General features: G+C 43.9%; 1 protein-coding gene across 1 annotated transcript in view; it reads left to right on the forward strand.

The window, feature by feature from the left end:
- Positions 1-16,698, forward strand: part of BLVRA (biliverdin reductase A) — a 52,129-nt gene that overhangs the window by 8,733 nt on the left and 26,698 nt on the right. The gene's annotated exons all lie outside the window — the stretch shown is intronic.

Raw genomic sequence — 16,698 nt, forward strand, 5'->3', positions numbered from 1 at the left:
ACTCATCATGGCGTTATTGTTTTATTTTGCAGCAGACCAGAAAGATTGCAGCTGTAAAGGCTGTCTGTCTTTTTCCTCAGTGTCTGCTTTTATGTTGTTGCACAGCAGAAATACTCAAGATTGAAGCTTGCTGGTGCTTTCTGTTTCAGAAAAACACAATGCTGCAGGTTGCTCGTGTCCTTTCTCAGTGTTGTTTCTATCTGAACTACACTACAGAAGTGCATGACAGAAAGGATTGTCTTGTGTTCCATATTTTTCCCTGTGGCATAGCAGAAATGCACAACACGGGAGTTGGTGTTCATATTAATCTTATAACTGTGGTGGTTTGTCAGAAATACACAACATGGAAGTTTGGGTCTTTCTGTCTTTATAGCCTTGTTTTGCTGTACATAGGTAAAGCACAACAGTAAAGGGGGTTCCTGTCCTTTCCGTTTCCGTGACCTAGCTAGCTGCACTAAAGAAATACGCAGCATTTAGGGTTTGCTTGAGTCTTAATGTTTTTACGTCTTGGCAGCACATCAGAAAACCAGACTATGAGGACTGTTTGTCTACGTTGAGGTTCAGATTTGGGTCTCTTCCCATATTTGATATATTGGTTTAGCTAGTCACACTCAGGCACACAACATTGTTGTCTATGCTTGTGTCCTTTCTGTCTAAATCTATTGTGCCGTGCCCACAATCTATGATCATTTTATTTGTGATATTAATAATGCATGTATCACCTTTTGTATTTCAGCCTTCTTTTCCATGGAGGGGCCAGGAGTTCGGGCTGCAGCTGCCACATGTCAGAAAACCTTGACCACTTGCATTCAGGGATGCCAGAACCATTTCCTAGGGTTGAAGCCCTGTAGGGTTATGGGACACTGGAGGAAGGGGATAATGAATCGCCCTGTTTAGTAAGAACTTGGAGAGTTCTGTTCAGAGGAGTATTAGGGCCTGAGGATGAAGTATAAAGATGTATACCCGATCGAATAGGTTTCGGCTTGGTGCATGGCCTTCATTTTGCCCTTTTAGCAAAACTAGACATAGCAATATGGGTAGTCTACTCCTGCTAGGGACTTTAATTCTCCTGAAGAAGGCTCTCAGGCGTAAGTAAGGACATAGATTGGGCATGCCTTAAACCCAGGGTTCAAGCTTCTGTTAATCTATTTCCCTTAAGTAGGCTTCCCTTTAGTCTTTTGCTGACATAAAGATAAAAAGGAAGCAGTTTTATTTCCCTCAACAGGATAGTGTTAAGACAGGCCCTCTTATTGATTAATGTAGTGTCCTTGTCTTACACAGGTCTCTTATTTATCTTTTTAGTGGTTCTAAGTAGCACCTACAGGCATAATAGGCCATGGTTGTTAGATGTGTGAGATAGGCAACATTGCTAACCTACAAGTTTAACATGTTTTCTGATTCCATTTTTAAGAGCCCATTTCACCTAGATACTGCATCTGAAGCGGAAAAGGCAGGAACATCTGTGGAGCAGACCTGCAGATCAGCCGCATGATCCAGCTAACATGCCTTCATCAAGCATATGAGCGTATGGAGTGGAGGTAAAGCTCACTGCAGAGCCAAGGTTCGCCAAGAGGGTTTTGCAGTGGCCCCACCCTAAGGTAGGCCTGAGGTACTTGTTTATCCTCTCAGGTGTGCCGTCCTGGAAGATGACTTGAGAAAAGTACCAGTTACTTACCGGTAACTGTCTTTCTGGGAAATCTTCCAGGACGGCAGGCCTACTTCCCGCCCGTTGGAGGAGGGAAAATTCTAGAACACTAGAAGGTGAGTACCTATGAGGAATGATTTCCCTTGTGAACCTGGTTCAGGAGTTACTTCTCTACAAACTGAGGATCAAGGGGAAGGGTGGGGACTTAAAACAGCTGTCGATTGATTGTGTTTCCTGTAGGGAGGAGCCTCTCATCTCTCAGGTGTGCCGTCCTGGAAGATTTCCCAGAAAGACAGTTACCGGTAAGTAACTGGTACTTTTTTTAAAGCGCCCATGTGCTCGCATGTAGAAGCGAACGCATGCGTAAGCCCCGCCCACATATGAAAACGGTGTTCAAACCACACATGTGAGGTATCGCCGAGAACGTTGGAGCGAGAGCAATAATTTTAGTCCTAGACCTCCTCTGCAACTCAAAACATGTAACCAGTAAAAAAAATTTTAGGCGTCGCCTATGGGGATTTTTTAAGTAGCGACGTTTGGCGCCATTCCACGGGCATGTGCAATTTTGAAGAGTGACATGTTTGATATCTATTTACTCAGCATAACTTCATCTTTCACTTTATGCAAACATTGGGCTAACTTTACTGTTTTTTTTGTTTGTTTTTTAAGCACAAAACTGTTTTTTCCCCCCAAAAAACGCGTTTGAAAAATTGCTGTGCAAATACCGTGTGAGATAAAAATTTGCAACGACCACCATTGTATTCTCCAGGGTCTTTTGGTATGCATATGCTGTGTGTGTGAAATAACCTGATAATATGACAATTTTGTGGAAAAAAAAAAAAAAAAAAGGAAATAGGCCGTCAGTACTTCAGGTGTGATCAATTTTCAGATATTGGCACCATAGCTTGTAGACTCTAAAACTTTCACAAAGACCAAATAATATCCACCAATTTGTACTTATTTTTACCAAAGATATGTAGTAGTATGAATTTTGGCCAAAATTTATGAAGAAAAAATTACTAATCTGCTAAATTTTATAACAGAAACGAAGAAAAATTCATTTTTTCGCAGAATTTTCGGTCTTTTTTCTTTTATAGCACAAAAAATAAAAAACTGAGAGGTGATTAAATACCACCAAAAGAAAGCTCTATTTGTGTGAAAAAAAGGACAAACATTTCCTATAGGTCCAGTGTTGCATGACTGAGTAATTGTCATTCAAAATGTGAGGGCACCGAAAGCTGAAAATTGGTCTGGTTATTAAGGGTGTTTAAGTGCCCAGTGGTCAAGTGGTTAATAATAGAGCTTGCAGTCAGTAGTGTTAGGAGATAGTGCGTGCTGTCTGCATGCTCTGTACCCAGTACATACCGCTATAATATAGGGCAGGCCCCTACTTTCAAACATCCAACTTACAAACATCTCCTACTTGCAAACGCAAGGAGACAGCAGCAAGTGAGATGAAAAAAGATGGACGACAAAACAAATTATACAGGGGTGATAACCCTTCCCTATGTTTTCCAAAAAGCTTAAAAATAGTTTGTTTGACTGGAGCTACACTTTAAAAATGTACCGGTTGAAAATGACAAACAGATTCAACTTAACACAACAAACCTACACAGTCCCTGTCTTGTTTGCACCGCCTGTATACTGCTGTTCTGAGTATATAGGGCCTGGGGGCCACACGCATTTCCTTTTTTTAATATGGGTACGGGGTTCCCCTTAATATGCGTACAAGACCCAAATAGGCTGGTAATGGGCAGGGAGGGCTACCCATGCCATTTTTCTGAATGATTTTCAACCATATTGCAGGAACCAGATATAACATTAAAACCGCAAGCAGTTTTAAATGGTGTTATTTCCGTTTAATGTCATTTTGTGCAGGGACTGTTCCAAACATGGGAAAAACGTGGCACTTCACAGGCATACTACAGACACCCCCCAGGCACCATATCACTTTTTTTCACTTTAATCGTCATTAAAATCAGTGCTCCCGCCAAAACGGCAGTTTTTAAAACTTTTTTTTTGCAGTGACCCATGTCCCCTGAGGCAGGAGGCAGGTCCCCAAACCCTTTTTAGGACACTATCTTGCATATTAGCCGTTAAAATTAGCACTTTCCATTTCGAACGTTCGAGTCCCATAGACTTCAATGGGGTTCTAACGTTCGTTTCGAACGCGGGGGTCGTTCGCAAGTTCTGGTGCGAACCGAACCGGGGGGTGTTCGGCTCATCCCTAGGCATGACCATTGACCACTGCCCCAGGTTTCCTGTTTCAGGGTGGCTCCTTTCTCTTGCAGTGCCCTGTGGAGCCACCCTTGAATGGAGGGCTAGAGCTTTGTCTCCCTACAGCCTAAGATAACAAGGCACTCCCCTGCTTAGATGTGGTGGCTGCATTTGTGTTGTTTTTTCCCCCCCCTTTTTTAAATAAGGGCCCATTTACACTAGAAACTGCACATCTACTGCACCTTTTTTCCTTGCACGCATACATGCAGTTGATGCACGTTTTTCTATATGTATTTGTCCAGTGAGGTCACTTGTTTCTTTCCCTGGGCTTCTATGTGCACTGTGAAATGCAGTTTGTTTTCGTGCATTCTTGTGTGTTTGCAACGTGGAAAAATGCAACATGCTCTACCTTATTTTTTATTTTTTTTTCTACAATAATGTGAAGTATGCCCATAAGCTTGCCTTACTTTTGGATTATCTATGTCAGGGGTCTTAAAACTATGGCTCTCCAGTTGTTCAGGAACTACAATTCCTATAATTCTTGGTCACATATGCGCAGTGCCAACAGTTTAATTTGTAAATGAAAAACACAACCTAAACACAATTTTATTGTCTGTTCAGCAGAAGTTTTCCAAACTTTTCCTTTCCATTTTTTCCATTTTTTTATTTATTTTTGGTTTAAAAATGTCACAACCAATGTTCAATTTAGTGCCCATTACCTGGATGAAAAACAAACTGTCCAAATGGCAGATTTTCAAACAATATTTTATGTCTAGTGTATGGGTACCATAAGACCCCTTTCACGCTTTTTATTTTATTTATTTTTTTCAGACTTGAATCTTTTTGGCATTTTTATTTATTTTATTCAGATTTGAGCATCTTTGTTTTAGGCAATGGAAAGCTAGTTTCTGAGAGGAGGCGGCTTTTAGACACCAAATTGTGCATTTTTGGGTGCTTCTTTTCCAGTTTAATGGGGCCAAAATAGTGCGATCATGACAGAAAGAAGCCCCATACTATTTCTGAACAGTGACCGCATATTGCTGTCATATGGCGCAACAAAATATGGAGATTTGGTGTTGAGCATCGCAGCCTTCCAGATACTCACTTCAAATTGCTTAGATGTGAATGGGGGCTTATTCTTTGAGTTTTCAGAACAGGAAAATGCTCTATATGTTCACATTCCTTATTCACTTAGGCTCGGTTTACACTACTGTGTTGTATCTTTGATGCGATTTACAGTGTGGCTTTGTGGTGCGACTTTGCTTATTGTATGGGGCCAAGTCGTACAAGTCACCAAAATAGCAGAGTGCCGAGTCTCATTGATTAGGACAGGTACCGTTGAAAGCAATGGGATTTTCCCATTGTCATGCAATTTTATGTGACTCAAGTTGCATTAATCACACTAGTGTGAACCAGGCCTTCTAAAGAGTCTCACAACAGCTTGTGAAGGATACAGCAAACAAAAAATATTGTATCCAATGCTCTGTGAACTAAACAAAGTGAATAGCCAAGGCAGGAACCCAGAGCTATTTACTAATGCCATGTACACATTGGAAACTTTCTCCATTGAATATCTTGTTGGTTGAGTACAAAGGACCTAGGTCATGGATGGCGAGCCTTGGCACCCCAGATGTTTTGGAACTACATTTCCCATGATGCTCAACTACACTGCAGAGGGGATGAGCATTGTGGGAAATGTAGTTCCAAAACATCTGGGGTGCCAAGGTTCACCATCACTGCCCTAGGTCCTTTGTACTCACCCAACAAGATAGTCAAATGACCTATGGCAGTGATGGCAGACCTCAGCACCCCAGATGTTTTGGAACTACATTTCCCACAATGCTCATACCCCCCCCCCCCCCCTGCGGTGTAGATGAGCATCATGGGAAATGTAGTTCCAAAACATCTGGGGGTGCTAAGGTTCGCCACCCCTGACCTAGGGCATAAACACAATTTACAAGGAGTGCAACTGCTCCTGGGTTCACTAAGTCCCTGTGGCCCAGCCATGATTACCACCGCTAATTTGGCGATTTTTCTATATATCGGCCTCCTACTACAATAGAGACCCTCCATGTTTACCACTTTGGATTAAAATAAGACGGCAATGCTGCTATACAGCCATAGAGCTCTGCTTACACACTCATGTTTAGGACATCCATCCATATGTTTTTCAGTCTACAATGGAACTCCAGCAACCAAGCCCTGATCAAGGGGGACTGTCTGCCCCCCCCCCCCCCCCAAACACACTGGCTTGTGCTTCTCCACTGGTTGACATCACCGTAAGACCATAAGAAGGATATAAAAACCCTTGAACTGATTGTTTGGGACTCATCTTATTTCTTTGGCTTCTGGGTGAGCACCGGCTGGTAATCAGATGTACATTTTTAAAAGTTTGCACTAGTACAGGGTGTGACCAATAGACTTTTATCTTTCCTAGAAACACTGGCTTGTACAATATTAAATTTGCTGACTTTGTCACTTTATCTATACAAAAAACAAGACAGAAGGTCAACTTTTTTTAGATTGACCTTTCCTGGGAAGAGAAGCATGTCTGCTATAAATGATGGGGACAAGCATGGTCAGAAATGATCTTAAAGTATTGGTATACTTTTTACAGAAAAAAAATGTAAAGGTGAAATATCACCCTCTCTGCTGTACTTACCTCCGAGGATGCTGAGCTGTTAGAGCCCACAAAGTTGATCCAGCAGCCTGAGGATTTGATATCCAGCCCCCCTATTTTTTATTTTATTTTTACCTCTTGTCCTAGCAGCACTTCTGGGATGGGTCAGATCGATTCTGATTGGTCAGCATCCTCACAGTGAATCACTCTGTTCCATCCTGGAGGCACTGCACAGAAAGGAGCAGGGATTTCAAAATCTCCAGACCACTGGTCCTGCTTGGTAGCTCTCCGTTCCTAGAGGTAAGTATAGCAGAGGCAGTACAGTTGTACAGTTTTGGCTCACCTTTACATTATACAGGATTTATATAGCGCCAACAGTTTGCGCAGCGCTTTACAACATGAAGGCAGACAGTAGACTGGAGGAATCGGAGAGCCCTGCTCGTTAGAGCTTATAATCCAAAAGGGACGGTCAAATTATACAAAAGGTAATAACTGTGGGTGGGGGGATAAGCTGATGGAGAATTTTTTTCAATAAAGGTGAACTAACGCTAAAACCAAAATATTGTTATTTATATATGATGATTATTATTATTAATTAAAGCGGAGGTCCACCCTAAAGTGGACCTTCCGCTCATCGGAACCCCCCCCCTCCGGCGCCACAATTGGCACCTTTCAGGGGGGAGGGGGGTGCAGGTACCTGTACAGCACAGGTATCTGCACCCACTTCCGGGATAGCTCTCTGCGGAAACGCACAGATCCCAGAGGCAGCGGATCCATTCTTATTGCGCAGCGCGACTCGCGCATGCGCAGTAGGGAACCGGGAAATGAAGCAGATAGGCTCCACTTCCTGATTCCCATACTCAAGATGGCGGTGGCAGCACCCGAGAGACGATCGAGAGATCGGCTTCGGGTGCCGACATCGCGGGCGCGCTGGACAGGTAAGTGTCACTATTTTAAAAGTCAGCAGCTGCAGTATTTGTAGCTGCTGGCTTTAAAAAAAAAAAAAAAAAAAAAAAACGCGGACTCCCGCTTTAATTAATTATTATTTTTTTTGGATAGTTATCCAAAGGGTTAAAACTTATTTTTTTCTGTTGTGTCCGAGCCTCTTTCTGAGATTGGTTGTTTACAAGTTAAAAACAGTTTTTTTTTTTTTGTTTTTAGTCCTTTTTTTGAGGAAAATCACTTGGTTTGTGGATGTTTATCTAAGTAATTTTCTAGCAAAAAAAAAAACAGTTTTTGACACCCTAGAGAATAAAATGGCAGTCGTTGCAATACTTTCTGTCACACCGTATTTGCGCAGCGGTCTTAGAAGCGCACTTTTTTGGGAAAAAATACACTTTTTTTTTTTAATTAAGAAATAAAATAACAGTAAAGTTAGCCCAATTTTGCGGCCCCCCCTCACCCCAAAGCACCTTGTCCCCATGTTGATGAGGACAAGGGCCTCTTCTCGACAGCCCTGGCTGTTGGTTGTCGGGGTCTGCGGGCAGGGGGCTTATCAGAATCCGGGAGCCCCCTTTAATAAGGGGGCCCCCAGATCCTGGCCCCCCACCCTATGTGAATCAGTAAGGGGTACATCGTACCCCTACCCATTCACCTGGGGAAAAATTGTCAATAAAAACACAACACAGGTTTTTAAAGCAATTTATTAATCAGCTCCGGGGGTCTTCTTCCGACTTCTCCGCTCTATTCGGCCTCTTCTCCCGCTCTTCGGCGTCTTCTCCCTGGCTTCTCCGCTGTCTTCTTGCAGCTCTTTTACTAGCGGAGGAACCCGGTCTCCTCCGTCCTTCCTTCTTCCCTCTTCTCCCGATGTTGACGCGCCACTCTCTTCCGCTGTAATGGCTTGTGCGACGTGCCCGGCGACTTGTATAGGTATGGGGTGTGGTCACCGGGTGATGTCACAAGGTGACCCCGCCCCTTTGTGACGTCACATTCCCAGCATGCCCTGGGACTTGGCTCTCATTGACTATAATGTAATTTCCAATGTCAAACGACTTGGGGCGACTTAAGAGCTGACAAGTCGGATAACAATCGCATAAGTGTAAACCGACCCTTAAGAGAAAAACCTATAGAAAAACACATACATATATTCATATATCGCATGTAAATAAACAAGTAAAAAGATTGTGTGCTAGATAGATATGTTAAACTCAAGAACACACACCATAAAAACATTGTTTTATTTTATTATATATCTATCAGCAGCTCAGGAGAAGCCACGCCGTAGGCAAGGGCCCTCCTTTTCCACTCAAAAGTGGATTTTTTTGTCCTCCTGGGTCGGCAGGTAAGCGTTCCCAGTCTGACAAGGTGCCTGCTGATGGACAAAAGCTTCCCTGGTTTTGCAAGCCAAACAAGCCTGTGAGCAAATCTGTTACTGGATGAAGGTTTGCCCACACCTGACTTTCGGGTGGGGGGGTTGCCTTCGGGAGTTTGCAGCTCAGTGGACCTCTCTGCTTTCCGACCAGAGGGTCTGCAAACTGGTTTCCTCAGGGTACAAGATAGAGTTTCTTTCTAGTCCGCCAAACAGATTTTTTCCCTCCAACCTTCATCTTCTGGTTTGTCGAGAGGCCCTGTTTGAGGAAGTACAGGACCTGCTGCTGCGTGGGGTGATAGTACCTGTACCGACACTGGAAAGGTTTCAGGGGTTGTACTCCAATCTGTTTGTAGTCCCAAAAAAGGAAGGGGTCCGTTCGGTCCTGGACCTACAGGCCCTCAACAGCTTTGTGAAAGTACAAAGGTTCAGGATGGAATCAGTTCGCTCAGTAGTCGCTGCACTCCATCAGGGGGATTTTCTGGCATCCCTGGACATCAAGGATGCATACTTGCATGTCCCCATATGCATCAAGCATCAGAGATTTCTGCGATTTGCGGTTGGGGACGAGCACAAACAATTTTGTAGCTCTCCCTTTTTGGCCTGGTGTCAGCACTGAGGATCTTCACCAAGGTGCTAGCCCCAATTTTGGCTTTGCTAAGGCAGCAAGGGATCGCAATTGTGGGTTACCTGGACGACCTCCTTCTGCGGGCAGCTTCCACCTCAGAATTAAGGGAGACTGTGGCAATCGCCATGCAAACTTTTCTGGAGTTTGGTTGGGTACTGAACCTACAGAAGTCAGTGTTGGTGCCGACTCAACGCCTGGAGTACCTGGGCTTGCTATTGGACTCCTCAGAGGTGAGAGTCTTTCTCCCTTCGGACAAGTTGCAGACTCTGCAAGCTGCGGTAAAGTTGTTGTCCCACAGGTGGTCGTCGCTGCGTTTTTTGCATGCCAGCCCTGGGTCTCATGATAGCCACTTTCGAAACGGTACCATATGCTCAATTCCAAACTTGAGTCTTGCAAAAAGGAGATATTGTCCAAATGGAACAAATCTCCGTCGTCCCTGGATTGTCAAATTCGGGTGAGCCAGCTAGTCAGGGATTCCTTGCTCTGGTGGCTGAGGTCGCTGGCCCTTTGGTCCGGGAAGTCGTTCCTTCCTCTTCTTTGGACGGTGATCACAACGGACGCCAGCCTGACTGGTTGGGAGGAGTTTGGGGCATACAGTCGGCCCAGGGTCAGTGGACCAATGTACTGGAGCTTCAGGCAATAAGGCGGTGCCTCTCCACATGGTCACAGAGGCTGCAGGGGCGCCCGGTCAGGCTCTAGTTGGACAACGCCATGGCAATGGCCTATGTCAACCATCAAGGAGCTCGACTGCAGCACTGGAGGTCGCTCACATCCTGCGGTGGGCAGAGCCACGCATGTTGGCTCTGTCGGCCGTGTACGTTCTGGGCATAGAAAATTGGAAGCGCACTACCTAAGTTGTCAGATGCTGGACCAAGGGGAATGGTCTCTACATTCGGATATATTTCAGCTCCTTTGCCTAAGGTGGGGCACACCAGATGTGGATCTCCTGGCTTCTTGACTCAATCGGAAGGTACAGAGGTTTGTGGCCAGGTCAAAAGATACCTGGGCGGACGCGCAGATGCGTTGGTGGCTCCATGGGGGCATTATCGGCTGATTTATGCCCCCCTCCCCACTCAAACTTCTACCATGTCTGCTTCGCAGAGTGGAGGCCGAGGGGATTCTGGTGATTCTGATTCCCCCGGATTGGCTTCTGCATCCATGGTACGCCGACATAGTACGAATGGTGGCGGATGTTCCTTGGTGACTGCCGATGCAAGAGGACCTTCTGTTGCAAGGTTCAATATTTCATCCTGCTTTAATGGCGTGTCTGTTGTAAGCCAGGTGCTAAGGGACTGAGGTCTGTCGGATTCGGTGATGTCCACTATGTTGAGGGCATGGAAGTCATCTTCTCTGAAAATTTATCATCGTACATGGAAGGCCTACATCTCCATGTGTGAGGAGATGGGGTGGTGCCCGCGTACATATTCACTGTCCAGGATCCTGCTGGTTTTTGCAGAGAGGAGTGGATCAGAAGCTTGCATTAAGGGGCAGATATCAGCTTTGGCTGTCCTTCTCTTTTTTTTTTTTTTTTTTTCAGTGACCCTTGGTGGCTCATTGAGTATGTTTGTTTGTTCAGGGGGTTCGACATGTGGCTCCTCCGATTCGGCCATCGCTTCCTCCGTGGGATTTGAATCTGGTGTTCTCTGTGCTTCAGAAACTGCCGTTTGAAAACATTAGGGAGATTCCCTTATTGACACTTTCTCAGAACGTAGTCTTTCTAGTGGCCATTACATCTGCCAGGAAGGTTTCTGAGTTAGTGGCCTTGTCATGCAAGTCTCCCTACTTGGTCCTCCTACAAGGATAAGGCTGTGCTGTGTCCGCAGCCTTAGTTTCTTCCAAAGGTTGTTTCGGCCTTTCATCTAAATGAGGACATTTGTGCTTCCATCCTTTATGTCCTTGGCCGTCACATCCCAAAGAAGTGGCTTTACATTCCTTGGTCCGGGCTCTGCGAGTGTATCTGCCTGCTACGAATCCTTTTCAGAGGTCTGACCCGCTGTTTGTATCAGTGGCTTAACAAAGAAGGGACTAGCAGTCTCATCGGCCACCATCTCTCAGTGGATCAGACAGACTGTAGTTCAGGCTTATGCCATAAGGGGACGGGCGCCTCCCTTTGCTGTCACGGTGCATTCTACCAGGGCAGTTGGTGCCTCTTGGGCCTTCCGACATCAAGTGTCTGTTTCTTAGGTGTGTAAGGCGGTGACCTGGTCGTCTTTTCACAAAATTTTTACAAGGTTGATGTGAGCGCATTTTAGGATGCTTGCTTTGGCCGCAAGGTTTTGCAGGCGGCTATTTAGGGTTGCAACTCCTCCGTTGAGGAGCTCTGGTTGTCATGGGTGAAGTTATTGTTTGCTGTTCTGACCCCTCGTTTCTTTGACACTGCTTGGAGATGTCCCTAAGGTCAAGAAGAGCTGCTGTATCCATCAATGAACGAAAGACAAATGAATATTTAAATGAAAAAAAAAAAAAATATATATATATATATATATATATAATAGTATTTTTGTGCTCGCCGTAAAATCCTTTTCTCTGAAGTTCATTGACGGACACAGCACCCATCCCTCCTATTTATGTTCGTACTGCTTTTGATGAACTGAGGGGTGAGGGGTTATAGCCAGTAGGACTGCCCCCCTGGGCGGTACTGTGCAAGTGTTGCAGTTTTTAACACTTTCTGCCTAGTCCTCTCCTAAAGGGGCGATTATAACCCAAAGGTCAAGAAGAGCTGCTGTGTCCATCAATGAACTTCAGAGAAAAGGATTTTACGGCGAGTACAAAAATCCTTTATATATATATATATATATATATATAAATTATTTTTCATTCAAATATTCATATGCAAGTCTACTAGCATATGGCCAGCTGTGCAAGATTATAGAGGGTCATTTAAGTACAAAATTGCCAAGGTTACAAATGGCAATAGGTTTGTACGCTGCCATGCTTGCTTGTCAAAAACTATCATGCAGCTCATTAATCTATAACTAGCCAGAGCAAAATATAGTGAAAGGGACAAAGGGGGAAAAATTATCACAGTTGCAAACTGAAGCTATTCAGTCAAATTGTATGACTCTGCCCCCAAAGAAGCTTTCAAACTTCTTCTTTTTTTTTTTTTTTTTTTTTTTTTGAGCAGCGAGCTTCAATAGACCGTAAGCTCACATGTGAACAGTCATCATTGAATGTAATTGAAATCCCAGGACTGAATGTTGAAGCTTCAAAAAACACTTCAGTTTGATCAGGTGTAAGCGGGGCCTTTCTCTAGACATGGCGGGACAGAAATTACTAAATCGAAAGCGGTGGATTTGATTTAAATCAAGTCAATTTAAATCGCTAGTAAACAGACTTGCTTTAGACTCCTTTCACACCCCCCCCCCCATAGCGTGGCGGATTTGCGGCGCATTTCGGCCGCTAGCGGCGCGCTTTTACCCCCTGCTAGTGGCCGAGAAAGGGTTAAAACCGCCGGCAATAGCGGCGTTTTGCCGGCGGTATTACAGCGCTGCCCCATTGATTTCAATGGGGAGCAGCGGTGGAGGAGCGGTAAATGCACCGCTCCTTCACCGCTCCAAAGAAGCTGCTGGCAGGACTTTTCCCTGACGTCCTGCCAGCGCACCGCTGTAGTGTGAAAGCCCTCGGGCTTTCACACTACAAACAATGGTGCAGCTTTTTTAGGGTGGATTGCAGGTGCTATTTCTAATGTTATAGCGCCTGCAAAACGCCCTGGTGTGAAAGGGGTCTTAGCGGCTCCTCCTCTGACCTGCTGTTGACTCCACTTTAATGGGATGGCTGGCAATGCGGCAGTGACACAACAAGGTGAGTGGATGCCCGCTAACAGGCGCTGCTATGATGGATATGAAATGACAGGTACTCTTTAAATGTAAGGACTCATTCTTGCTGGTAGATAGAATCTCTTTAATATTTGAAAACAAATAGGTTAGTAAAACAGCGATATCAGAACCGAATCAATCATACAGTTTGTAGTGTACATACAGTGCCTTGCGAAAGTATTCGGCCCCCTTGAACTTTTCAACCTTTTGCCACATTTCAGGCTTCAAACATAAAGATCTAAAATTTTTATTTTTTGTGAAGAATCACCAACAAGTGGGACGCAATTGTGAAGTGGAACGAAATCTATTGGATTTTTGAAACCTTTTTAACTAAAAAAATAAATAAAGTGGGGCGTGCAAAATTATTGCGTTAATACTTTGTAGAGCCACCTTTTGCTGCGATTAAAGCTGCAAGTCGCTTGGGGTATGTCTCTATCGGTTTTGCACATCGAGAGATAGAAATTCTTGCCCATTCTTCCTTGCAAAACAGCTCGAGCTCAGTGAGGTTGGATGGAGAGCGTTTGTGAACAGCAGTTTTCAGCTCTTTCCACAGATTCTCGATTGGATTCAGGTCTGGACTTTGACTTGGCCATTCTAACACCTGGATACGTTTATTTGTGAACCATTCCTTTGTAGATTTTGCTGTATGTTTGGGATCATTGTCTTGTTGGAAGATAAATCTCCGTCCCAGTTTCAGGTCTTTTGCAGACTCAAACAGGTTTTCATCCAGAATGGTCCTGTATTTGGCTGCATCCATCTTCCCCTCAATTTTAACCATCTTCCCTGTCCCTGCTGAAGAAAAGCAGGCCCAAACCATGATGCTGCCACCACCATGGTGTGTTGAGGGTGATGAGCTGTGTTGCTTTTACGCCAAACATATCGTTTTGCATTGTGGGCAAAAAGTTCGATTTTGGTTTCATCTGACCAGAGCACCTTCTTCCACATGTTTGGTGTGTCTCCCAGGTGGCTTGTGGCAAACTTTAGACGAGACTTTTTGTGGATATCTTTGAGAAATGGCTTTCTTCTTGCCACTTTTTTATAAAGGCTAGATTTGTGCAGCGTACGACTGATTGTTGTCCTATGGACAGCTGTAGTTCTCTGCGGTTCACCCAGAGTGATCATGGGCCTCTTGGCTGCATCTCTGATCAGTCTTCTCCTTGTCTGAGCTGAAAGTTTAGAGGGACGGCCAGGTCTTGGTAGATTTGCAGTGGTCCGATACTCCTTCCATTTCAAAATGATCGCTTGCACAGTGCTCCTTGGGATGTTTAAAGCTTGGGAAATCTTTTTGTATCCAAATCCGGCTTTAAACTTCTTCACAACAGTATTACGGACCTGCCTGGTGTGTTCCTTGGTCTTCATGATGCTCTCTGCGCTTTCAACAGAACCCTGAGACTATCGCAGAGCAGGTGCATTTATACAGAGACTTGATTACACACAGGTGGATTCTATTTATCACCATCAGTCATTTAGGACAACATTGGATCATTCAGAGATCCTCGCTGAACTTCTGGAGTGAGTTTGCTGCACTGAAAGTAAAGGGGCCGAATAATTTTGCACGCACCACTTTGCACGCACCAGTTTAAAATATCCAATAGATTTCGTTCCACTTCACAATTGTGTCCCACTTGTTGGTGATTCTTCACAAAAAATTTAAATTTTATATCTTTATGTTTGAAGCCTGAAATGTGGCAAAAGGTTGAAAAGTTCAAGGGGGCTGAATACTTTCGCAAGGCACTGTAGATTTGCAAAATAATGGGATAAAAGGAATATTTCTGAACTTTGTTTAATCTAATGGTTACTAGGAAATTGTGTGAATGCGTCAATGCAGTGCATATTATCTAGGCTTGCAAAGCTTGGATTCATTGAATGAGTTTACCAAAAATGTAAATCTTGCGGAATACAGTCTCATTTCATGCAGAATAAACAAAATTCTTAATGTATCTTAAAGGGGTTGTAAACCCTTGTGTTTTTACACCTTAATGCGTCCTATGCATTAAGGTAAAAAAAACTTCTGACAGTGTAGGTAGAGCCGCCTAAACTGTCAGGACTCGGGAGGTAAAGAGCTGGGCCAGGTAAGTGAGATGCAAGATTTTTATTTTTTATTTATTTATATCGGGGGGGGGTGAGGGTTGTGGATAGAGATGTGTGGGCAACCATAATGGTGAGGCGGCCCATGATGAAACTGAGTTTGACACCCGTGTTCTAAGGCCTCATGCACATGGAGAGTGATAGGCTGAAAATGTGTCCAATCATTTTCCTGCAACTCAGAGCCACAAGTAGCGGGTACAACCTGCCATACTAGTAAATGGCTGTACAATGCCAAACGATCATAAATGCCAGTGCTTTAGTGCATTGCTGCTTATATGTGCATGTTACATGCATTTCCCAAACTAATAACGAGTGCTAAAAGCTTTTCCTGTTTCTAAAGTATAAGAGAGCACTAGGAGGCATGTTTTCTAAGTTGACCTCACGTATAATCCTTTTTTAGAATTGGATAGAGTGGTGATGGGTTAGAATTATTGATTTAAGAGCTCTTTCCCACTAGCTTGACAGGTAGTGTGGATGCATTGTATCACCACTTCACCTCCTGCTTGAACCCTACAATAGTGTGCTGCAACTGCGAGCATTGCATGCAGTTGTGGGGTGCTTGCAGAGCAGTCCTATTACCTTGAATGGGAAATCAACACAATATTAATCCTGGCACAGGATGTGTGCCTAGCTAATGCTTCTGCAACTAATGGGAGTAGTAGATGGGGGCGGTAAAAACAGCCTAACCTTGGGGTTTTACTGCCCCAACTGCTATTGTGAACGGCATGCGCCGTAGACAGCGGTGGCTGTCTTCAGGTAAATGTCTCCTAAACCGTATAGGTTTAGGAGATATTTCTTGGACCTACAGGTAAGCCTTAATCTAGGCTTACCTGTAGGTCAAAGTGGTTTGTAAGGGTTTACAACCACTTTAATGCTTTACTGTAGGAATGGTGTTATTTGGATGGTAAGCTGTATTTGATTTCTACCAGAAAAATAATTTGGTGTTGAGTCCAAATATTTAAATTTTAGTCTCATATGACCATAACTTTTATTAATTTATTTTTTTTATTTTTTTCCCCATGTGACCTCAGAATCTTCAAGGCGCGTTTTTATTTATTTATTTTCAGGTGGTAATATGAGACTAAAATGTAATTATTTGTCCTCAACACCAAACAGTATGTCTGGCGGAAATCCAATACCGCTCACTATCCAAATAACACCATTCCAATAACCACATTTACACCTTTTTTGATTTGTAAGGCTGTGACAATAGAGGAATTTGTTCTGTTTTGGAAAGTGGCGTTTTTACTTTTCAGTGTAACAAGCTTGCCGGGTGAGAAGTTACTAATATGGGTTTACTAGTTTTACAAGGCAAGATCGAGTGCACATATCTGGTTGTAACATCAATGATGGAATTTTATTTTTATTTTTATTTTT

This window comes from Lithobates pipiens, unplaced genomic scaffold (genome assembly GCF_037356315.1).
Source record: "Lithobates pipiens isolate NorthernLeopardFrog02 unplaced genomic scaffold, aLitPip1_a1.2 Scaffold_19, whole genome shotgun sequence".
In the NCBI taxonomy this organism is placed as follows: Eukaryota; Metazoa; Chordata; class Amphibia; order Anura; family Ranidae; genus Lithobates; species Lithobates pipiens.